At 41.6% G+C, this 24,217-nt stretch overlaps 1 pseudogene; it reads left to right on the top strand.

The window, feature by feature from the left end:
• The first annotated feature begins 21,587 nt into the window (after positions 1-21,587).
• LOC123786285 (glutathione peroxidase 1 pseudogene) lies at positions 21,588-22,170 on the top strand (annotated as a pseudogene).
• The last annotated feature ends 2,047 nt before the right edge of the window (positions 22,171-24,217 follow it).

Genomic DNA, 24,217 nt, shown 5'->3' with positions numbered 1-24,217 from the left:
AACAGACACATGACAAAATCTCAACATCACTTGGCATCAGGGAAATACAAATCAAAACCACAAGGAGATACCACCTCACACCAGTCAGAATGGCTAAAATTAACAACTCAGAGAGCAACAGATGTTGGCAAGGATGCAGAGAAAGGGGAACCCTCTTACATTGTTGGTGGGAATGCAAACTGGTACAGCCAATCTGGAAAACAGTATAGAGATTTTTCAAATGTTAAAAATAGAACTACTCTATGACCCAGCAATTGCAGTACTAGGTATTTATCAAAGGATACAAAAATAGTGACTCGAAGGGGCACATGCACCCCCATGTTTATAGCAGCAATGTCCACAATAACCAAACTATGGATGGAGCCCAGATGTCCATCAACAGATTAATGGATAGAGAATATGTGGTGTATATATACAATGGAATATTACTTAGCCATCAAAAAGAATGAGATCTTGCCATTTGCAATGATGTGGATGGAACTAGAGGGTATTATGTTAAGCAAAATTAGAGAAGGACAAATACCATATGATTTCATTCATATGTGGAATTTAAGAAACAAAACAGATAAGCATCAAGGAAAGGAAGGAAAAATAAAATAAGATAAAAACAGAGGGTGAGCCAAACCATAAGAGACTCTTAACTATAGGGAACAAACTGATGGTTGCTGGAGGGGAGGAAGGTGGAGGGATGGGGTAACTGGGTGATAGGCATTAAGGAGGGCACTTGATATAATGAGCACTGGGTGTTATATGCAACTGATGAATCATTAAATTCTACCTCTGAAACTAATAATACACTATATGTTAACTAACTTGAATTAAAAGAAAAGTTAAAAATAGATTTACCCTGTGATCCAGCAATTGCACTACTGGGTATTTACCCAAAGAGTATGAAAACACTAATTCAAAGTGATACATGCAGCCCTATGTTTATAGCAGCATTATTTATAATGGTCAAGATATGAAAGCAGCCCATTTGTCCATAAATTTAGGAAGGATAAACAAGATGTGAGATATCTATATCTGTGTATAATGGAATATTATTCAGCAATAAAACAGAATGAAATCTTTCCAATTGCAATGACATGGATCTACTAGATTGTACAATGCTAGTGAAATAAGTCAGTCAGAGAAAGGCAAATACTATATGATTTCACTCACGTGTAATTTAAAAAACAAAACAAATGAGCAAAGGAGAAAAAAGATAAATACAAATTAAGAAACAGACTCTAAACCGTAGAGAAGAAACTGATGGCTACCAGAGGGGAGTAGGGAGGGCGGATGAGTTAAATAGGTGATGGGGATTAAGGAGTTCACTTATGATGAGCACAGGATGATTTATGGAATTTTTGAATTACTATATTATACACCTGAATCTAATATTATACTGTATGCTAACTGGAATTAAAATAAAAACTTAAAAAAAAGTAGTCATGCCAAAAGTGCTTATTTTGTATATAACCATCCCATGTAGTGTTATCCAATGATGATGGAAACGTACTGTATTTGCACCGTCCAATACAGTAGGTACTAGCAACATGTGGCTATTGGACACTTGAAATGAGGTTGGTGAGATGGAGGAACTGTATTTTTAAATTTAAGTTAATCTTCATAAAGTAATTTAAATTCAAATATTTTTATGTGGCTAGTGGCTACCATATTGGAAATGTAGCTCTAGAGTCTAGGCCTAACTTCCAAGTTACAGGAAGTGGGAGATGGCAGAACACGTTAAATGACACCATGGGGAAAGAATCAGACAAATCCATAGGGGGAAGTTTTGTAAGACAATAATACTGGAGTCCTCAGAAAGTCAATGTCATAAAAACGAAATTAAAAAAAAAACACAACAGGTGGGGACAGGGGGATTATCCTAGGTGAGAAGAGATGAACAAAATATAAAGCATTCATCTGGATTGGATCCTGATTGGGAAAAAAAAAACAAAACAAACAAACAAACAAACAAAATACAAACTTAAAAGATAGATACAGCATGGTATTATAAAATCATTGTTAGTTTTTTCAGGTATGATATTGGTATTGTAATTATGTGGCAGGATATTATTTTTAGAAGATGCATAATGAAGCGTTCAGGAGCAAAGGAGCAATGGTCATGTTGTCTACAACTCACTTTCAAATGATGCAGCAAATGTTTGTGTACATATGTGTGAAGACAGAGCGAGAAACCTAAACCAGACACAACAATTTTTTTAATAGTCCTGGCATACATGATATCTCTTCTCAGAGAGTAGAAAATGTACCTATTGAACTGAGTGACTTACAAGATTTCCAAGCAGAATCTCTCTCTCTCCCTCTCTCTCTCTCTCTTTAAGATTTTATTTATTTGAGAGACAGAAAGAAACAGACTCCGTACTGAGCACGAAATCCAATGCGGGACTCGATCCCAGCACCCTGGGATCATGACTTGAGCTGAAGGCAGATGCTTAACCGACTGAGCCACCCAGGCGCCCCTTTCATGCAGAATATTAAAGATGATGTCTAGTTTCTTCTTATTCTTTCGAGTACAGGCATACCTTGTTTTATTATAGTTTGCTTTATTGTGCTTTGCAGATATTGCATGTTTTACAAATTGAAGGTCTTGGAAAATTCATGTCAAGCTAGTCCATTGGCACTAGCAGCATTTGCTCAATTCATATCTCTTATGTCATATTTTGGTAATTCTCAGAATGTTTCAAACTTTTACATGATTATTGTATTTATTATGGTGACTTTTTATTTTAATGTTTTTTTATTATATTATGTTAGTCACCGTACAGTACATCCCTGGTTTCTGATGTAAGGTTCGATGATTCATTAGTTGCGTATAACACCCAGTGCACCATGCAACACATGCCCTCCTTACGACCCATCACCAGTCTATCCCATTCCTCCACCCGCCTCCCCTCTGAAGCCCTCAGTTTGTTTCTCAGAGTCCATAGTCTCTCATGCTTCATTCCCCCTTCTGATTATCACCCCTTTCTTTATCCCTTTCTTCTCCTACCGATCTTCCTACTTCTTATGTTCCATAGATGAGAGAAATCATATGATAATTATCTTTCTCTGCTTGACTTATTTCACTTAGCATTATCTCCTCCAGTGCTGTCCATGTTGCAGCAAATGTTGAGAACTCGTTCTTTCTGATAGCTGAGTAATATTCCCTTGTATATATGGACCACAACTTCTTAATCCAGTCATCTGTTGAAGGGCATCTCGGTTCCTTCCACGATTTGGCTATTGTGGACAATGCTGCTATGAAATTGGGGTGCATATGGCCCTTCTCTTCACTACGTCTGTATCTTTGGGGTAAATACCCAGTAGTGCAATGGCTGGATCATAGGGTAGCGCAATTTTTAACTTTTTAAGGGACCTCCACACTGTTTTCCAGAGTGGCTGTACCAACTTCCATTCCCACCAACAATGTAGGAGGCAATCCCTTTCTCCACATCCTCTCCAGCAATTGTTGTTTCTTGCCTTGTCAATTTTTGCCATTCTAACTGCCGTAAGGTGGTATCTTAGTGTGGTTTTGATTTGAATTTCCCTGATGGCTAATGATTTTGAACATTTTTTCATGTGTCTGTTAGCCATTTGTATGTCATCATTGGAAAAGTGCCTGTTCATATATTCTGCCCATTTTATGATTTGTTTATTTGTTTCTCGCATATTGAGTTTGAGAAGTTCTTTGTAGATCTTGGATACCAGTCTTTTATCTGTAGCATCATTTGCAAATATATTCTCCCATTCCCACTTCTCATTCTATGAGGCCAATATTACCTTGATCCCCAAACGGATCTCGCATTCCGTGGGCTGCCTCTTAGTTTTTTTGACTATTTCCTTGGCTGTGCAGAAGCTTTTTATCTTGATGAAGTCCCACAAGTTCATTTTATCTTTTGTTTCTCTTGCCTTTGGAGACGTGTCATGAAAAAGTTGCTTCGGCCGATGTCGTAGAGGTTATTGCCTATGTTCTCCTCTAGGATTTTGATGTATTCCTGTCTCACATCGAGGTCTTTCGTCCATTTGGAGTTTATCTTTGTGCATGGTATGAGACAGTGGTCAAATTCAATTCTTTTGCATGTAGCTCTCCAATTTTCCCAGCACCATTTATTGAAGAGACTGTCTTTTTTCCACTGGATGTTTTTTCCTGCTTTATCAAAGATTAGTTGCCCAAAGAGCCGAGGGTCCATTTCTGGGTTCTCTATTCTGTTCCATTGGTCTGTGTGTCTGTTTTTGTGCCAGTACCATGCTGTCTTTGTGAGAACAGCTTTGTAGTACAGCTCGAAATCCGGTATTGTGATGCCCCCAGCATTGTTTTTCCTTTTCAACAATTCCTTGGTGATTCGGGGCCTTTTCTGGTTCAATACAAATTTAAGGACTATTTGTTCCAGTTCCTTGAAAAATGTCATCGGTATTTTGATCGGGATAGCATTGAAAGTGTAGATTGCTCTGGGTAGCATGGACATATTAACTATGTTAAATCTTCCAATCCATGAGCATGGAATATTTTTCCATCTTTTTGTGTCTTCTTCAATGTCTTTCAAGAGTGATTTATAGTTTCTAGACTATAATTCCTTTACCTCTCTGGTTAAGTTAATTCCAAGGTAACGTATGGTTTTGGTGTTATTGTAAATGGGATGGATTCCCTAATTTCTCTTTCTTCAGACTCATTATTCGTGGATAGAAATGCAACTGATTTCTGAGCATTGATTTTGTATCCCGCCGCATTACTGAATTGCTCTATAACTTCTGATAGTTTGGGGGTGGATTCTTTTGGATTTTCCATATAGAGTATCATGTCATCTGCGAAGAGAGACAGTTTGACTTCTTCTTTGCCGTTTTAGATACCTTTGATCCCCTTTTGTTGTCTGATTGCTGTTGCAAGGACTTCTAGTACTATGTTCAATAATAATGGCGAGAGTGGGCATCCTTGTTGTGTTCCTGATCTTAAGAGAAAGCCTTCCAGCTTTTCCCCATTGAGAGTGATATTTGCTGTAGGCTTTTCATAGATGGTTTTTATGAGATTGAGGAATGTACCCCCTGTCCCTACACTCTGAAGGGTTTTAATCAGGAAAGGATGCTGTATTTTGTCAAATGCTTTTTTGCATCAATTGAGAGAATCATATGTTTCCTGAGTCTTTTCTTGTAGATATGATGCATTATGCTGATCAATTTGCGAATGTTGAACCACGCTTGCATCCCAGGGATGAATCCCACTTGGTCATGATGGATAATCCTTTTAATGTACTGTTGGATTCTATTAGCCAGGATCTTGTTGAGGATTTTGGCATCCATATTCATTAGGGAAATCAGTCTGTAATTCTCCTTTTTGATGGGGTCTTTGCCTAGTTTGGGGATCAAGGTAATATTGGCCTCATAGAATGAGTTTGGTAGCTTTCCTTCTGTTTCTATTTTTTGAAATAGCTTTAGGAGAATAATTATTTCTTCTTTGAATTTTTGGTAGAATTCCCCAGGAAAACCATCTGGGCCTGGAGTTTTTTTATTTGGAAGGTTTTTTATCACTGACTCAATCTCTTCATAATTAATTGGCCTGTTTAAAAGATCAATTTCTTCCTTTTTCAGTCTTGGTAGTTTATAGGTTTCCAGGAAGGCCTCCATCTCTTCCAGATTGCTTAACTTATTGGCATATAGCTGTTGATAAAAGTTTCTAATAATCCTTCTAATTTCATTGGTGTTGGTTGTGACCTCTCCTTTTTCATTCATAATTTTATTAATTTGGGTCCTTTATTCTTTTGGATAAGTCTTGCCAGAGGTCTGTCAATTTTATTGATTCTCTCAAAGAACCAGCTTCTAGTTCTGTTGATCTGCTCTACTGTACTCCTGGTTTCTAATTCATTGATTTCTGCTCTAATCTTGGTCAACTGCTTCCTCGTGCATGGATTAGGCCTGTCCCTCTGTTGCTGTTCCAGCTTCTTGAGGTGAGAATATAAAAACTGCATTTTAGATTTTTCTATTCTTTTGAGTGAGGCTTGGATGGCTATGTATTTCCCCCTTAGGACTGCCTTTGCAGTATCCCATAGGTTTTGGACCATTGTGTTTTCATTCTCGTTGGTCTCCATAAATTGTTTAGATTGATTTTTGATTTCCTGGTTTATCGAGTCATTCCTGAGCAGGATGGTTCTTAGTCTCCAAGTGTTTGAGTTTCTTCCAAATTTTCCCTTATGGTTGAGTTCCAATTTCAGAGCGTTTTGGTCTGAGAATATGCAGGGAATAATTTCAGTCTTTTGGTATCAGTTGAGACCTGTTTTGTGACCCAGAACATGGTCTATTCTTGAGAATGTTCCATGGGCATTAGAATAGAATGAGTATTCTTTGGTTCTGGGGTGTAGTGTTCTATATATATCTATGAGGTCCAACTCATCGAGTATGCCATTCAAAGCTCTTGTTTCTTTGATGATTTCTTGCTTAGGTGATCTGTATTAGTGGTCTCCTAGTATTAGTGCATTTTTATCTATAGGTCTCCTAGTTGAGGTCTCCTAGTATTAGTGCATTTTTATCTATATGTCTCTTTATTGTGGTTAAGAGTTGGCTTGTGTATCTTGCTGCTCCCCTGTTGGGGGCATGGATATTTATAATTGTCATATCCACTTGTTGGATACATCCTTTAAGAATAATAGAGTGCCCTTCTGTGTCTCTAACTATAGTCTTTAGTTTAAAATCCAATCTGTCTGATATGAGAATTGCTACCCAAGCTTTCTTTTGAGGTCCATTGGCGTGAAAGATGGTACTCCATCCCTTTACTTTCAGTCTGAATTATCCTTAGGTTCAAAATGAGTCTCTTGTAGAGAGCAAATGAATGGGTCATGTCTTTTTATCCAATCTGCAACCCTGTGTCATTTTATGGGAGCATATAGGCCATTTACATTGAGACTGATTATTTAGAGATATGCTTTTAATGATGTCATGTAGCCTGTAAAGTCTTTGTTTCTATAGATTGTAATTTTCTGTTCTGTATCACTCTTGGGTCTTTTTTACTTTTCTAGAACCCCCCTTAATATTTCCTGTAGGGCTGGTTTCGTGGTTACGAAATTGGTCAATGACTGGCGATTCTGGAAGGTCTTTATTTCTCCATCAATTCTGAATGACAGCCTTGCTGGATAAAGGATCCTTGGATGCCTATTTTTCTCTGAAAGAGCTTTAAAAATGCCCCCCCCCAACCCTTTCTCTCATTCCAGGTCTGTGTAGACAGGTCTGACATAATTCTGATACCTTTGCCTTGGTACATGAGAAATTTCTTTACCCTGGCCACTTTCAATACTCTATCCTTGGATCTAATATTTGAGAATTGCACTATGACGTGATGTGCTGTAGGTTTTCGTGGTTGAGCTTGGGAGGGGTCCCCTCTGCCTCTTGGACACAAATGTTTGTTTCCCTTGTTAGATTACAGAAGTTTTCAGCTACAATTTGTTCAAATATCTCTTCTAGACCTCTGTTTTTCTCTACCCCCTCGGGGATGCCGATGATTCTGACATTGGAACGTTTCATTGAGTCAGTAATCTCCTGTAACCTACATTCCTGAGCATGGATTTTTTTGAGTCCAGATTCTATTTTAGATTTTTCTACTAACCCATCCTCCAATTCACTGATATGTTCTTCTGCCTCATTCACCATGGCTGTCAGACCATCTAGTTTTGACTGCATTTGGCTCATAGAATTTTTAATTTCTGCCAGATTCACTCTCATTTCCACCCTTAGAGATTCTATATTCTCATTAACATTTTCGTTAATACTTTTTTCAAGTTTACACATCATCTTGACCATTGTTACTCTGAACTCCATTTCTGATAATTTGGTTATATCCATATCCATTAGTTCTGTGGCAGAGGCCACAGACTCATTGTCTTTTCTTTGCTGGGGGATTTCTCCTTCTCGTCATTCTGATGAGGAGAGGTTGCGGGGTTGTCCAGAGCCCACATTATTGACCGGGAACCAGGCCGTGCACCCTTGTTTTATAGGGATCTTAGGGATGTGGGTTTCTTGATTTTTCAGCCTGCCTTTTGGGGGAGGGGCCTGCCACGCCGATACTCAGGCAACACTGTTTGGGTAGAGTCTCCGTGTCCCGTGCGAGAGGGGATGGGGATGGGCACTTTGTGAGCCAGTATTTTGAGGCTTTTGTTCTCTGGCGGCTTTCTCTGGGGTTTGCTGTGCCTCTTCTGAGAGTCAGAGCAGCTGTGGCCGAATCTCAGCCTCTGTCTCAGAACAGAGGGATCGCGGACCATTCTCCACTGATGTTCTGGCCACTTTAACTCTGTTTCTTTTGGTGCTGCTCAACCCTGCAGCATCCCGGGATGTGCGCCCCACACCCGGCATCCCAGCCCTCACTTCCAGGGCCAGCTCGTCTCTGTCCTTTGTGTTTCTAATACCGCCAGCTGCCAGCCGCCCCCGCGCGCTCTGAAGCTTCGGCCCTCAGTCTGGTTGCGTGCGTTCCCCGGCTCATGGTCTCAGTCTGCTCTCTCGTAGGTGCCGGTCCGCGAGTCCTCCCGCTCCCCCGTGCAGGTGGCTACTGCTTCCCAGCGCCCGAACACGGCAGCTCCCTCCCCGTTCCGTTTATCTACTGATATCTGTGTGCGGTTTCACAGCTCCCCGCTTCGTACCTCAATACTCAGCACTGGAGATGTTCATTTGTAGAGATCCAGATGCATCTTCCTGCATCTCAGGCTGATTCCATGGATGTTCAGGCTGGTCTGGTACCTATCCAGCTTGACTCAGGGGACCGGCTGAAAAAGGGGTCTCCTACTCCTCCGCCATCTTAACTCCCCCTCTTATGGTGACTTTTGATCAGGGATTGACTTGCTGAAAGCTGAGATGATGGATAAAAAATTTTTAGCAATAAACTATTTTTAATTAAGGTATGTACATTTTCATTTTTAGACACAAAGCTATTGCACACTTAATAGACTTCAGTATAGTGTAATCATATTTTTATATGCACTGGAATACCAAAACATTCATTTGGCTCACTTCGTTGTTACATTTGCTTTATTGAAGTGGTCTGGAACTGAATCTGCACTATCTCCAAGGTATTCCTGCAAAATATATGAGTTTAGAAAGAAGCTAAAGAGAGGACTATTAAACATAAAGGGGTCAGGACTTGCTGGTTTTGAAAATTCTCAGACCTTTAGATGGCAAATGTTAAAATTAAGAAATAGCTTTCAAGCAAAGATAAAACTCAGGGTACTGTCAGAAAATTATGGCATAAAGATGGAAGGCAAGAGTGTAGCTATAAAATCTTTTGCTAAGAGTTGTGTTAAAAGAAACTTCTAGGGTCAAACCTCGGACAGTTGTTCAGATAAAGAAAAGAGCTAAGAACCTGAAGGTCATTGTGTTTAACAACCTAACAGAAACTGATGTTGTAATGGGATGAGCATTTAGGAGGCCTGAGGAGATAAGTGTATTTTTAAAGTGGAGAAATGTGTATCATGTAGCCAGCTCCAGAGTGGCCCTCAATGATCCCGGTCTCCTGATAATTGTGCCCTGGTCTAATCCTTCCACACTGAATACAACATAGCGAAGTGATGGTATGTGACATCTGATGTCTGGCCATAAATGAATGCCCTTGTCTCTCTTAGATCCTTGCTCTGGGAGATCCATTGGCCATGTCATTTGGACTCTCAGGCAGCACATGGAGAGTGCACTATGTTGGATAGTGTTCCCCACAAATTTATGTTCTTTCTAGACCCAGATATGACCTTATTTAGAAATAGGGTCATTGCAGATGTAATTAGTTAAGATGGTATCTTACTGGAGCAGGGTAGGCCCATGATCCAATATGACCAGTGTCCTTGTAAGAGTTAAAAAAAAGGGGCACAGACTGAGGCACCTGGGATTAAGCATCCAACTCTTGATTTAGCTTCAGTTCATTATCTCAGGGTCATGAGATTGAGCCCCGTCTCAGGCTCTGTGCTGGGTGTGGAGCCTGCTTAAGATTCTCTCTCTCTCAAAATAAAATAAGATGGAAATAGAGAAGGAGGCAAACCATAAGAGACTCTTAACTATAGGAAACAAACTATGGGTTGCTGGAGCGGCGGTGGTGGGGTGATGGGGTAATTGGGTGATGGGCATTAAGGAGGGCACTTGAGGTAATGAACACCGGGAGTTATATGCAACTGAGGAATCACTGAGTTCTACCTCTGAAACTAATGCAGTCTATGTTAATTGAATTAAAAAACGTTTTTAAAAAATCTGTCTCCCTTCCTTCCCCTCTACCCTCCCCCCTCACATGTACACATGTGTTATCTCTCTGTCCAAAAAAAAAATGGCACAGACACACACACACACACACACAGTAGAACACATGTGAAAACAGAGGCAGAAACTGGAGTGATGTATCTGCAAGACCAAGAGTGCCAAGGATGGATGGCAACAGCAGAAGCCAGGAGAAAGGCATGGACCAGATCCTCTAGATCTTTCAGAGGGAGCATGGCCCTGAAGACACCATGACATCAGATTTCTAGCCTCCAGAACTGTGAGAGAACAAATCTACTGTTTCATGTCACCCAGATTGTGGAAATTTATGTGGCAGCTCCAGGAAATGAATACAGACGGTAACTGAGGTCTCCTGCCAGCAGCAACACCAGACTGACAGCCAAGTGGGTGAGTCATCTTGGAAGTGCTCCTGTGGCTCCAGGCGACATCTAATCGCAGCCTCATGAGAGACGCTGAGCCAGAATTGCTCAGCTAAGTTGATCTTGAATTTCTGTCCCATGAATACAAATATGTTTATTGTTATTTTAACACAGTAAACGTTGGGGTAACTTGTTACACAGCAATAGATCGGTAATACCGTAAAGATCTTGGGGGAAGGCCATACCTTTGAATGAGTAATAAGTTCACTTATATATTTGATAAATTATGTACTCTGGTCTAGAGCTTTGATGATGGTTTGGACACTTGTCCTGAGTCATCAAATGAAACTAGAGATGATCAGAAAGAGTGATTTGGGAAAATGGCGTGGCCATAAGCGTGGCTGAAAGACTATAATTCCATTCCGTAGGGCACTGAATCCTGAGCACTTCATTCTTGGCTTTCCTCTGAATGCTGCCTTTCTTCCCGTTCTTTCCAAGAGACATGTCTCTTCCTCTCTGCCCTATCTTATCCCTTCTTGTCCAACCACTAGTCTTCTGTGTCAGAGTCCTGGTTTCCCATCATCCTTCCCCAAATCATTGTATCTCCGTGGTCCAAAGCTCAGTTAGATCCCAATTAGAGGAAATTTTAAAAAACACATCAAAACAAGGATTAGAATGATGAACTCTAAGGTACCCATCATAAACCATCAATAATGATAAGTTCATGACTAGTCTTGTTTGATCCATCTATATTACTTGTGACCCTTCCCTCAATTATTTTGAAGAAAATACCAGGCATTTTATCTACAATTATTTAAGCATGTAGCATTATCACAGTTAAACTCAACAGTCATTCCTTAACATCTTTAAAGATCCAATCAATATTTACATTGTTCCCTATTGTGCTGCAGTTTCTTAAAAATAATTTATTTGTATCAGGATCCAAATAAAATCATACCATGAAATTGATTTTTAAATCTCTTTGAATACACAGGTTTCCCTTCCATCTCTTTTTTATCTTTTTTGTAAAACAAACCAGGTTATTTATCCTGCAGCTATATCCACAGTCTGGAATTTGCTAAAAACAGCTCCATGATATTTGTATTTCTTATAAACTAGTAAACTGAAAAGCTTGATAAGATTCAGATTCTTTTTGTTTTGTTGTGAAGGTGTACTTGAGAGGTGGTGGTGTATATTTCTATCAGAAGGTATATAAGGTCTACTTGTCTCCAGAGCCATTGATGATCATTGCCTGGGCTCACTAATTGAGGGGCAAAGCAGTAGCATTTACGTTCTATTGTTCCCTCAAATGTATAGTAGAGTGAACCTGGGAGAACCATGCTTGTTTGGCTAGGGTATAAAGCAAGAATATGAAGCTTATGTGCATGATTTTATGCTTCAGTTTTGAGCACATCGTTTAGCTGCTGGTTTGCTGTCTCTGTCCACTAAGCTTACTAAGCTGTAGCTGTTGTGCTGTTGCTGTACTGCCCAGACTTGCCTTCAGCAAGAATGGAAATTAGTTCCATTTTTATCGTTGACCTTGAAATGTCTGATGCTACGCCCATAAATTTGGGTCTGGTTGAATCTCTGCCCTACAACTCAGTTACACTGGGCAGCTCTCCTGATCCTGAGTTGCCTCGTAGCTGGTAAAATGTGACTCAGAAGGCTCTGCATAGACTTCCATACGGCCTGAAGGGGATAATTGAATGCGATGATGCTTACCAAGTGCCTCACACAGTGCCCGGCTCAATAAATGATCAATATTATTACCATACATTAGAAATGAAATGCACTCAAGTGATTAAACCCATTAAATATATGAGAGCCTGGAAGAAAGAATGTGAAGAATCCCTATTGCTATATCCCTTGAGTGGGCCCCTGGGAACATTACCAATGATTCAGAATGTGCTAGTTTTAAATTAAATACCACATCTTTCCAGAAGAGCTAGCCGTATGTGGGGGGTGGGAGGGGGGTGGGCTGAAGCTGCAGCATCTAAGAGGGAGGAGCAAGCAGCTCCCGGAGAAAAGGTCTTGTGATTACCAGAAGAAGCAGGGAAGTGGTGCTGGAATGGGAAAAGGATGATAAAAGCTGTCTTACCTGGCTTACTTCTGGGGTAGTGCCAGCTCGTAGACATTATTAAAAACTTCTTTCCTTAGAGAGTCATTCCCAATTTAATGGAAAGATGACGTTGATTTTGTGAACGTTTGTACTGTGTTAGCTGCTTTGCTCAGATTATTTTATTTAATCCTCCCTAACAGCCCTGTAGGGAAGTAGTGAATGTTGCAGAACCCAGACTGTAACCCAGAGTCTGACATTAGAGACCATTCTTATCTCAGCGTCTGTAAATGCTGATGAGATATTGAGTAAACTGCACATCCGCCTCCCCGAGGCACTTTAATTGGACAACTTCTCTCTGGATGTGGAAGGCAGGAATTTCGGGTGTCAGCATATGTCTATAAGGTGGAATACTTTTTAAAGCAGGGCAGGTAGAGTGGGGAGGGAGGGTGGCTTGCTTTGCAGCTGTCCTGCAGGCTCATTGCAGTTCCCATTTCCTCTCTCTTCCCACCTACCCTAGCCACCGAGCTTCTGCTCTTATTGACCTTCAAGGTCAATTCTTTCAGAAATGGCTATTTGTGATGGTAAAATGATTGAGAAGCTATGGTGTTTGCTTAACACTTCTTCATTTAGGAATTTTCCCATCTGACAAAAATAGCAGGCTTTCTATAGGGGACAATCACAAAATTAAGGTGTTATGAAGACAATTCAATGTAAGAAAAACTGAGAAAACCAGAATGGCCTGGGGTGTGCAGTGTGGCAAGTGGTGTCCATCCTTCACTACTCCCTGTTTGAACACAGGATAGGGATGCTGACAATCGAGTAAAAGGATGTTTAAAGTCTGCTCAATCTGTGATGATTATGGTGGCTGGGCTGTGCTTAGTATAGCTTAGGAAGAGTCCCAGGAGAATTATGGAAATAAAAACTCTCAAGGGCTCAAAAATATTGGGCCATTCCTGGCCTTTCAAGCCAGCCAGGGAACCTCAGGAGAGTGAAGCTGCAGGGTTGAGGGGCACACTTGGGCTCCCTCCCAAGGTCTGCTGGAGTGCAGCATGCCCTCCCCCAACCCCAGTGTATTTCAACAAGGAGCATGAGATCCAGAGGGGAGGAAACAGCTATGCATTTGGGGAAGCCAAAAAGCAGATGGATGAGTGATTAATGACTGAGCAGGGGAAGGCTGTGGGAAGAAAGGGGAGCAAAGTGAGTCCAGAGCCCCCAGAGAGGAGAGCTAGAGCCGTTACCCGGACCCTGCTCAAGGCTGTGGGACTGACAGCTCCAGGGCCTCTGGGTGGCAGTGAGGAGATTGAGTCCAGTTGATTTAAACCCCAGTCAGTTCTCCAGATGCCTCGCCCACCTACCCAATGGCATCACAGACACCTCCCCAACCCTAGCACAAAATTGGAAGCTTTTTTTCTGAAAAGAGTTCTGGTCTTTGGCTCAGAGGACACTAGGTCTAATCGAAGATCAGAACCATCTGATGAAGGCGCCACCCAGCTCACTGCCCCTACTTCCTTCTGCCACCTGCAGGCAGGAGGCTGGGGTCATTTTAGTAGGGACTGACCCCAGCAGTTCCCTAACTGAGAGGTCAAGGAGATCATACCACATGGACTAGAATTTCCATCAGCTTCAGTGTCTTTTCATAACTCGGCAGTTTTTGAGTTGAGGGAGTTAAGACGGCACAGTAGCAAGGGGACCCGATGCTTGCCTCATCCCTCAAACACAGCTAAATAAATATCATTCTGAACCTCCAAGAAATCGATTTGAGGACTGAGAGAACAAACTGCATAACTGGAGGGAGAAAAGAGGTCACACTGTGGAAGATAGGAGATGCAGAAACTCATGATCTGGGGGAAGAAAAGGATCATGGGTGCTACAGAGGGGAGGGACCCCGATCATGGAGGGTGGGAGAGAGAGAGAGAGAACGAGAGAATGTGCACAGTGCACAGGGGATTGCACAAGAAAAATACTTCCCCCAAACCATTGAGTGGGAAAACAAGAGGAGCAGATTATCATGAGTTTTACAACCAGTGGAGCTCAGAGACTGAAGCTTAAGACATCCAGTGTGGAGCCCAGCATGTGCAGTGGTGTTCCTGTGAAGAGGGACGACAGAGGCCTGGGAGCAGAGAGCATGGTCTGTGGATCCCCTGAGTCACACTGGGAGAGATAGTTCCCCTTCTTGGAGTGCATTTGGGATGTGTGGCACTGCCTGTCAAGGGACGAAAGAGCCAGTGAGTGCCATTGCATCCATTAGCACAGGGGCAGAGACACTTGTTGAGGGCAGCTAACCTGGATGCTTGCATTTTGCTGTGCTTTACTCAACTCCAACCTCCTGTGTGTTGGTATGACTACCCTTCTGGGATAAATCGGCACCAGCCCCAGCACAGTGAGACCCTCTCCCAGAGTATCACCATGGGCCCGTGCTGCCCTGGGTCCCTAAAATTTGGACTTTTGAAACTCAGCCTGTGTGCCTGAGATAAAACACAAGTGCACTGCACTGCCAGGCAGGCATATGGCCCAGACAGAGAAAGGGTGAAGGCAGGGATCTGAAGGAAGCCTGGGACACATGAGTGAAGACTGTTTGCTCTTCTGTGAGGGTTTCCTGTACAGTGGAGGGTGCAAACACCACGTTCCGGGGACAAGAGAGCTGGCTGACACCATTTTTCTCCCCACCCATCAGCACAGACTTCAGTGAGCAGTGCAGCACACACAGAGCCTCTTATACCAAGCCCTTCCCCCTTGAGCTTTGCAGGTGCTTCTGTACTAGGGCTAGTGTTCCTGAGAGCCAGAGCAGGAGTGGGCCTCCCAACACAAACCCCCCAAAATACACCAAGTTTACTAGCCATAGGGGTGCCTAAGTGGCTCAGCTGATTAAGCATCTGACTCTTGATTTTAGCTCAGGACATGATCTTAGGGTCATGAAATCAAGCCCCACATCAGACTCCATGCTCAGCAGAGAGTCTGCTTGAGAATCTCTCTCTCTCTCTCTCTCTCTCCCTCTTCCCCTCCCCCTGGTCTCTCTCTCTCTAAAATAAACAAATAAATCTTTTTTAAAAAGTTTACTAACCATAGAGTGCTGCAAAGCTTCAGCTCTAGTGGAAGCAGGACCTGGCCTCTTTTAACAAGCCGACCAAAGTATACCTAGTTACAACGTGCCACAGACTGGACTAGGTCCAAACACTCCCCACTACAGGCAAGGAGAAGCTCTGCAGAGAACTGACTTGAGGGAAAGAGCAGCCAAAACACAGCAGCAGAGTGCACACAGCATACACCAGAAATACTTCCTGAAGTGCCAGGCCCTGGACAGTATATGACCTCTTCTTCTTCTTCCTCTTTTTTTTTAAATTAAATTAAATTTATTTATTTGACAGGGAGAGAGACAGCCAGCAAGAGAGGGAACACAAGCCGGGGGAGTGGGAGAGAAAGAAGCAGGCTCTCAGCAGAGGAGCCTGTTGTGGGGCTCGATACCAGAATGCCAGGATCATGTCCTGATCTGAAGGCAGAAGCTTAACGACTGACTCACCCAGGTGCCCCATGACTCTTATTAATATAGTTATTACTTTCAGGAGCAGGAAACATAACAGGCTTTCCTAACACAGAGACAACAGAGATGTAGACAAAATGCCAAGATGGAGGAATTCATCCCAAAAGAAAGAACAAGAGGTCACAGCCAGGGATCTAATCGAAACAGATGTAAGTAATAAGCCTGATCCAGAATTTAAAACAACAATAAGGCAAACAAGAGCTTTGCATGCCATACTCGACAAGTTGGCCCTCATAGACATATATAGAACACTACACCCCAAAACCAAAGAATACTCATTCTATTCTAATGTCCATGGAACATTCATAAGAATAGACCATGTTCTGGGTCACAAAACAGGTCTCAACCGATACCAAAAGACTGAAATTATTACCTGCATATTCTCAGGCCAAAATGCTCTGAAATTGGAACTCAACCATAAGGGAAAATTTGGAAGAAACTCAAACACTTGGAGACTAAGAACCATCCTGCTCAAGAATGATTCGATAAACCAGGAAATCAAAAATCAATTTAAACAATTTATGGAGACCAACGAGAATGAAAACACAATGGTCCAAAACCTATGGGATACTGCAAAGGCAGTCCTAAGGGGGAAATACATAGCCATCCAAGCCTCACTCAAAAGAATAGAAAAATCTAAAATGCAGTTTTTATATTCTCACCTCAAGAAGCTGGAACAGCAACAGAGGGACAGGCCTAATCCATGCACGAGGAAGCAGTTGACCAAGATTAGAGCAGAAATCAATGAATTAGAAACCAGGAGTACAGTAGAGCAGATCAACAGAACTAGAAGCTGGTTCTTTGAGAGAATCAATAAAATTGACAGACCTCTGGCAAGACTTATCCAAAAGAATAGAGAAAGGACCCAAATTAATAAAATTATGAATGAAAAAGGAGAGGTCACAACCAACACCAATGAAATTGGAAGGATTACTAGAAACTTTTATCAACAGCTATATGCCAATAAATTAAGCAATCTGGGAGAGATGGAGGCCTTCCTGGAAACCTATAAATTACCAAGACTGAAACGGGAAGAAATTGATTTTTTTAAACAGGTCAATTAATTATGAAGAAATTGAGTCAGTGATAAAAAACCTTCCAAAAAATAAAACTCCAGGCCCAGACGGTTTTCCTGGGGAATTCTACCAAACATTCAATGAAGAAATAATACCTATTCTCCTAAAGCTATTTCAGAAAATAGAAACAGAAGGAAAGCTACCAAACTCATTCTATGAGGCCAATATTACCTTGAAATCCAAAACCAGGCAAAAACCCATCAAAAAGGATAATTATAGACCGATATCCCTGATGAACATGGATGCCAAAATCCTCAACAAGATCCTAGCTAATAGGATCCAACAGTACATTAAAAGGATTATCCATCATGACCAAGTGGGATTCATCCCTGAGATGTAAGGGTGGTTCAACATTCGCAAATCTATTCAGTGTCATAGACTTTATCAGCAAAAAAAAAAAAAAAAAAGCCAAAAATCATATGATTCTCTCAATAGATGCAGAGAAAGCATTTGACAAAATACAGCATCCTTTCCTGATTAAAACCCTTCAGAGTGTAGGGATAGAGGGTACATTCCTCAATCCCATAAAAACCATCTATGAAAAGCCTACAGCAAATATCATTCTCAATGGGGAAACGCTGGAAGCCTTTCCCTTAAGATCAGGAACACGACAAGGATGCCCACTCTCGCCACTATTATTCAACATAGTACTAGAAGTCCTTGCAACAGCAATCAGACGACAAAAAGGGATAAAAGGTATCCAAATCAGCAAAGAAGAAGTCAAACTGTCTCTCTTCGCAGATGACATGATACTCTATATGGAAAATCCAAAAGAATCCACCCCCAAACTATCAGAAGTTATAGAGCAATTCAGTAATGCGGCGGGATACAAAATCAATGCTCAGAAATCAGTTGCATTTCTATCCACGAATAATGAGACTGAAGAAAGAGAAATTAGGGAATCCATCCCATTTACAATAGCACCAAAAATCATACTTTACCTTGGAATTAACTTAACCAGAGATGTAAAGGGTCTATATTCTAGAAACTACAAATCACTCTTGAAAGACATTGAAGAAGACACAAAAAGATGGAAAAATATTCCGTGCTCATGGATTGGAAGAATTAACATCGTTAAAATGTCCATGCTACCCAGAGCAATCTACACTTTCAATGCTATCCCGATCAAAATACCGATGACATTTTTCAAAGAACTGGAACAAATAGTCCTTAAATTTGTATTGAACCAGAAAAGGCCCTGAATCACCAAGGAACTGTTGAAAAGGAAAAACAAAGCTGGGGGCATCACAATACCGGATTTCAAGCTGTACTACAAAGCTGTGATCACAAAGACAGCATGGTTCTGGCACAAAGACAGACACGCAGACCAATGGAACAGAATAGAGAACCCAGAAATGGACCCTCGGCTCTTTGGGCAACTAATTTTTGACAAAGCAGGAAAAAACATCCAGTGGAAAAAAGACAGTCTCTTCAATAAATGGTGCTGGGAAAATTGGACAACTACATGCAAAAGAATGAAACTTGACCCCTCTCTCACACCATACACAAAGATAAACTCTAAATGGATGAAGGACCTTGATGTGAGACAGGAATCCATCAAAATCCTAGAGGAGAGCATAGGCAGCAACCTCTACGACATCGGCCACAGCAACATTTTTCATGACACATCTCCAAAGGCAAGAGAAACAAAAGATAAAATGAACTTGTGGGACTTCATCAAGATAAAAACTTCTGCACAGGGGCGCCTGGCTGGCACAGCGGTTAAGCATCTGCCTTCGGCTCAGGGCATGATCCTGGTGCTGTGGGATCGAGCCCCACATCAGGCTCCTCTGCTATGAGTCTGCTTCTTCCTCTCCCACTCCCCCTGCTTGTGTTCCCTCTCTCGCTGGCTGTCTCTATCTCTGTCGAATAAATAAATAAAATCTTAAAAAAAAAAAAAGAAGTCTCACGGCTTTAAAAAAAAAAAAAAGCTTCTGCACAGCCAAGGAAACAGTCAAAAAAACTAAGAGGCAGCCCACGGAATGGGAGAATATATTTGCAAATGATGGTACAGATAAAAGACTGGTATCCAAGATCTACAAAGAACTTTTCAAACTCAATACACGAGAAACAAATAAACAAATCATAAAATGGGCAGAAGATATGAACAGACACTTTTCCAATGAAGATGTACAAATGGCTAACAGAACCATGAAAAAACGTTCAAAATCATTAGCCATCAGGGAAATTCAAATCAAAACCACACTGAGATAGCACCTTACGCCAGTTAGAATGGCAAAAATGGCAAGAAACAACAATTGCTGGAGAGGATGTGGAGAAAGGGGATCCCTCCTACATTGTTGGTGGGAATGGAAGTTGGTACAGCCACTCTGGAAAACAGTGTGGAGGTCCCTTAAAAAGTTAAAAATTGAGCTACCCTATGACCCAACCATTGCACTACTGGGTGTTTACCCCAAAGATACAGACGTAGTGAAGAGAAGGGCCATATGCACCCCAATGTTCATAGCAGCATTGTCCACAATAGCTAAATCATGGAAGGGGCCGAGATGCCCTTCAACAGATGACTGGATTAAGAAGTTGTGGTCCATATATACAGTGGAATATTACTCAGCTATCAGAAAGAACGAGTTCTCAACATTTGTTGCAACATTGACGGCACTGGAGGAGATAATGCTAAGTGAAATAAGTCAAGCAGAGAAAGACAATTATCATATGATTTTTTCTCATCTATGGAACATAAGAACTAGGATGATCAGTAGGTGAAGAAAGGGATAAAGGGGGGGTAATCAGAAGGGGGAATGACGAATGAGAGACTATGGACTCTGAGAAACAAACTGTGGACTACAGAGGGGAGGGGGGTGGGGGAATGGGGTAGGCTGGTGATGGGTAGTAAGGAGGGCACGTATTGCATGGTGCACTGGGTGTTATACGCAACTAATGAATGATCGAAATTTACATAAAAAACCGGGGCTGTACTGTATGGTGACTAACATAATATAATAAAAAAAGATTAAAAAAAAGAAAACAACAACAACGATCAAATGATTCTAGCTGGGCTTGAGAAGAGCACAGAAGACACCAGGGAGTCCCTTACCACAGAGACAAAAGACCTAAAAACTAGTCAGGTCAAAATAAAAAAAAAAATGTTATAACTGTAATGACCACAAGATGGAAGAAGCAGAGGAATGAATAATTGTAGTAGAAGATAAAATTATGGAAAATAATGAAGCTGAAATGAAGAGGAAAAGAAAAATATTGAATCATGAGCATGGCTTTAGGGAATTCAGTGACTCCATAAAGCATAATATTTGTATCAATAGAGTTCCTGAAGAAAAGAGGGAAAAGGGCCGGGGGAGGTTTACTTGAGCAAATTATAGCTGAAAATTTCTCTGTCTGGGGAAGGACACAGATATCCAAATCCAGGAGGCACAGAGAACTCCCATCAAAATCAACAAAAGCAAGCCAACACCAAGACATGACATATAGTAAAATTTGCAAAATACAGAGATAAGAAAAAAATCCTAAAAGCAGCAAGGGAAAAGAAATCCGTAACTTACAAGGGAAGACAAATAAGGCTAGCAGTACACCTATCCACAGAAACTTGACAGGCCAGAAGAGAGTGGCATGATATATTTAACATGCTGAAAGGGAAAAATATGCAGCCAACAATTCTCTATCCAGCAAGGCTGTCATTCAGAATAGAAGGAGAGATAGTTTCCCACACAAACAAAAACTAAAGGAGTTCATGACCACTAAACCAGTCCTGCAAGAATTATTAAAGTGGACTCTTTGAAAGAAAAGTGATAAAGACTAGAAAGAAAGAGACAATCTTCAGAAACAACAACTTTACAGGTAATACAATGGCACTAAATTCATATCTATCAATAATCACTCTGAATGAAAATGGACTAAATGCTCCAATCAAAAGACATAGAGAATGGATAAAAGACAAGACCCTTCTATATGCTGCCTACAAGAGAGTCATTTTAGACCTAAAGACACCTGCAGATTGAAAGGGAGGGAATGGAGAAACATTTATCATGCTAATGGACATCAAAAGAAAGCCATACATATATCAGACAAACTAGATTTTAAACCAAGGACTATAACAAGAGATGAAGAAGGATACTATATCATAATAATCTATCCAACAAGACGATCTAACAATTGTAAATATTTATGCCCCCAACTTGGGATCACCCAAATATATAAATCAATTAATATTAAACATAAAGAAACTCACTGATAATAATACAATACTAATAGGGGATTTTAACACCCCACTCACAGCAATGGACAGATCATCCAAGCAGAACATCAACAAAGACAAAGCTTTGCACTCTTGTCCCATAGCCTTACATGTACACCGTCACGGCTCCATGTAAGCCTTCTCTGTGTGCCTGCTGGCTGGCAAAGAGCCAGTGAGCCTGGGTTCTCTGTGGGGCAAGGTGCTGCTCATTGAGAATGTGGCACTAGATGAAGGAGCTGCAGTGGCACCTTGGTCCCAGGGCCTGGTCAAACTCAGCTTCCCAGGCAACCAGTTCTGGCATCAGGAGAATGCCAAGAAGAAAGAGATCCTGAATTCCCTCAAGCACATCCCACCACCACCCAAGTTGTAGTTGGAGCTAACCTTCATGCCTCTGAGAAGTGTGAGGTGAACAGTGCACAGGTGCACCCCCCTTCACCTTGCTATAGGAGGCTCTGTCTGCCCCCAGTGAAAACACCACTGTGCTCACGACCAACCCCAAGTTCATCACTTGGTCCAGGATGTTCCTCAACAACGTTGCCTGGAACTTTGAGAAGTTCCTGGTGGGCCCACATGGTGTGCCTGTGAACAGGTAGAGCTGCCGCTTTCCAACCATTTATGTGGAGCCTGATATCTTTTTGAGTGCACATGGGACATTCTCTGGAATAGAGCACGTACTGCCACAAATAAGCCCTCAGCAAGTACAAAAAGATTGAGATCATACCATGCATATTTTTGAACCACAATGCAATGAAACTTGAAGTCAATGAAAAGAAAAAAATTTGGAAAGACCATAAATACACAGAGGTTAAAGAACATCATACTAAAGAATGAATGGGTTAGCCAGGAAATAAAGAAGAAATAAAAAAAATACATGGATGCAAATGAAAATGAAAACACAATGATGCAAAACCTTTGGGATACAGCAAAAGCTGTCCTAAGAGGGAAGTATATAGCAATACAGGCCTACCTCAGGAAGCAAGAAGAGTCTCAAAGACGCAACCTAACCTTACACCTAAAGGAGCTAGAAAAGGAGCAGCAGATGAAGCCTAAAGCCAGCAGAAGAAGGGAAATAATAAAGATTAGAGCAGAAATAAACCTACAAATAAAAAAGAAAACAGTAGAACAGATCAATGAAACGAGGAGCTGGCTCTTTGAAAGAATTAATAAAATCAACAAACCCCTAAGCAGACTTATCAGAAAGAAAAGAGAAAGGACCCAAATACTTAAAATCACAAATGAAAGAGGACAGATCCCCACCAACACCACAGAAATACAGTTGTAAGAAAATATTATGAAAAGTTATATGCAAAGAGACTGGGCAATCTGGAAGAAATGGGTAAATTCCCAGAACATATAAACCACCAAAACTAAAACAGAAAGAAATAGAAGATTTTAACAAAGCAATAACCATCAAATAAATTGAATCACTAATCAAAAATCTCCCAACAAAAAGCTCTGGGCAGTTTTTTGCAGCGTATACTCCGTGAACCCTGAATTATGAAAGGTAAAAATTAAAGCCGACAAATAGGAAAAGCGCAATTCAGATAAACTATACTAAAAAGCAAGCTGACTGGCTGGAGAAAAACTCCTGGCCCACTGACTGGTCTCACCTGCGCGCATGGGCCTGCGGTCCCGTGATGCCGTCCTGGAGTACTTGCAGGTACCAAGGCCGGGCCCGCGTCACCAGAGCAAGCAGCAGCAGCGTGTTTCTGGAAGTGTGAGGTCCCCAGATCAGCACCATTGGTGGCCCCCTGGGACTTGTCAGAAACAAACTCTCAGGCCCCACCGCAGACTGAGTGAATCAGACACTAGCCCAGCAGTCTTATTCTAACCGGCCCTCCAAGGGTTTTCTGAGCATGCTGCCGTTGGGGACCACTCGTTCCTTCTGCCATTACCCTAGGGCGTATTCACGTTCTCTTCTCTCTTCAAATCCCAACTCTGCTGCTGCATCTTCGCTCAGAAGTGAAGTTTCCTACTTCACTGAGAAGACTGAAGACGTCAGAAGAGACCTTCTACGGCAGCCACCACCTCCCATCCACCCAACTGTGCCGTCTGTTGACCGTAGCACAGGGGCCAAACTCCTGTCCACCGCTCACCTGCGCTCAGGCCCTGGCTCCCACCTCCTCTGCTTCTTAAGGACATCACTCCAGCACAGCCCCTTGTTCAATGACACTTTTTTTTTTTTACCTGTCCATTGGTTCACACCCATCAATTTACAAACATGTTATTATTTTTCTGAACTTAAAAAAGTTTTTTCTTGATCTTCTCTCTCTCACCAACTACGGCCCCATTTCTTTTCTTATACCACAAAACTTTCTGTCTTCCTTCCTTTCTTTCTTTCTTCTTTCCCCTTCCTTCTTTCCTTCTTTCCTTCCTTCCTTCCTTCCTTCCTTCCTTCCTTCCTTCCTTCTTCCTTCCTTTTTTTCTTCTTTCAATCTTATTTATTTATTTGAAAGAGAGAGCGTGCACACAAGCAGGGGGAAGGGGCAGAGGGAGAGGGAGAAGCAGACTCCCCGCTGAGCAGGGAGCCCAATGCGGGGCTCAGTCCCAGGACCCTGGGAGCACGACCTGAGTTGAAGGCAGATGCTTAACCAACTGAGCCACTTCTTTACAGTATTGTCTATACTGCTGACAAATACACAACTGACCTCTGACTACTGAATCCAACAGTCAGTTCTTAGTCTTTCTCTTGCTTCTCAGATGCATCTGGGTCAGTTGCTCGTTTCCTTCTGCACACACATCCATTTTTCTCACTGGCTT

Source organism: Ursus americanus, chromosome 3 (assembly GCF_024610735.1).
Source record: "Ursus americanus isolate L20-20 chromosome 3, mUrsAme1.1.p, whole genome shotgun sequence".
In the NCBI taxonomy this organism is placed as follows: Eukaryota; Metazoa; Chordata; class Mammalia; order Carnivora; family Ursidae; genus Ursus; species Ursus americanus.
This window is presented reverse-complemented; position numbering and strand designations above follow the sequence as displayed.